Consider the following 1,221-nt stretch of genomic DNA (forward strand, 5'->3'; position numbering starts at 1 on the left):
TCAGTCTGCTCTCTTTCTTGGCTGATATACAGTGGGCTGGCTGATGGCATTTGTCCCATGCAGTTAGAAAGCAACACCCTGCAGCTATCCGCAAGCCTTTTGATTTTTTCCAGGAAGACCAAAGTAGCAGCTCTGGAGAGTAAGGTTCTGTGCTGTTGGCTTCATCCTTCTGCCCCTGCAACTAGACAGACATGGTCCAGGAGTGAAAACTCAGTCCTCTTCCACCATGGAGTTGGACTGTCCTCCAGATGTTGGCCATTATCTGCTGTGACTCCATTTCCTATGGGAGAGGATAGTAATAACCTAGAGGCAATGGATAAAGAGAATCCCAATAAACTTTTTCAGCAGAGAAATACTAAGGCAAAATTCAAGGGACAACAGAATGAACTTTATGGAGGAAAATGGCTAGTTCCCATGTTGAGGTAACTCCTGGAAAAGTGATATATCTATGTAGAGGAACAAAGTAAAGACAAGGAATGAGGTGAGTGATYGATTAGCCTCTCTGGTCAAGGGGTGTGCCGGCCAGTGAAGAGCTCTCCAACACCGGAGTGAACAAAGATCCTGACGAGGTTTATGTCACAGACAACTCTCCCTGGTCAAGGCTGGAAATGTGTGCTGTTCAGAGATGCTGCATAACTGGGAATATTTTTTTTTCTGGAGAAACTCTCAGATCAGCTGAAGCCTGGTGCATGTATGCCTCTGAAAGTAACAGGGATTCCCAGAGCCCGAATGGGCTTGTGAACAGCACTGCAGCTGAAAAGATGAAAAGGGAGAACTGGATCTCCAGAAGACGCCCTCCACTTGCTCCTCTGTGGCTGGAGGCTCAGCCACACCTAAGCTCTGGCACAGCACCCTGCAGCCCCAGCATCAGTGACACTTTCTAGCGGTGCAAGACCCACTCCCCAGCCCTGGAGTGTCGAGGTTCCTACAGCCTTCCCAGGGATGGCTTCACGCCATCCTCCCAGGCAGGTCTGGCCTGCAGCTCCTCAAGTGCCCGACTGGAGGGAGCAGGAATAGGGGGTCCACAGGGGGTCCCACCTCCAGCAGCCCTCCCCAGCGCAATCCCGCGCACCCTCCGCCAGCCCCCGCCGGGGTCTGCCCGAGAGGCAAGCCGCAGCCGCGGCGGGCGGGCCGGGAGGAGGGCTCTGCGRCAGCGCGGGCCCCGCGGAGCGGGAGGAGCCGGCGGCAGGCGGAGCGGCGCGGAGCGGAGCGGAGCGGCGC

This window comes from Rhea americana, unplaced genomic scaffold (genome assembly GCF_003343005.1).
Source record: "Rhea americana isolate MKP2758 unplaced genomic scaffold, rheAme1 scaffold_61, whole genome shotgun sequence".
Lineage (NCBI taxonomy): Eukaryota > Metazoa > Chordata > Aves > Rheiformes > Rheidae > Rhea > Rhea americana.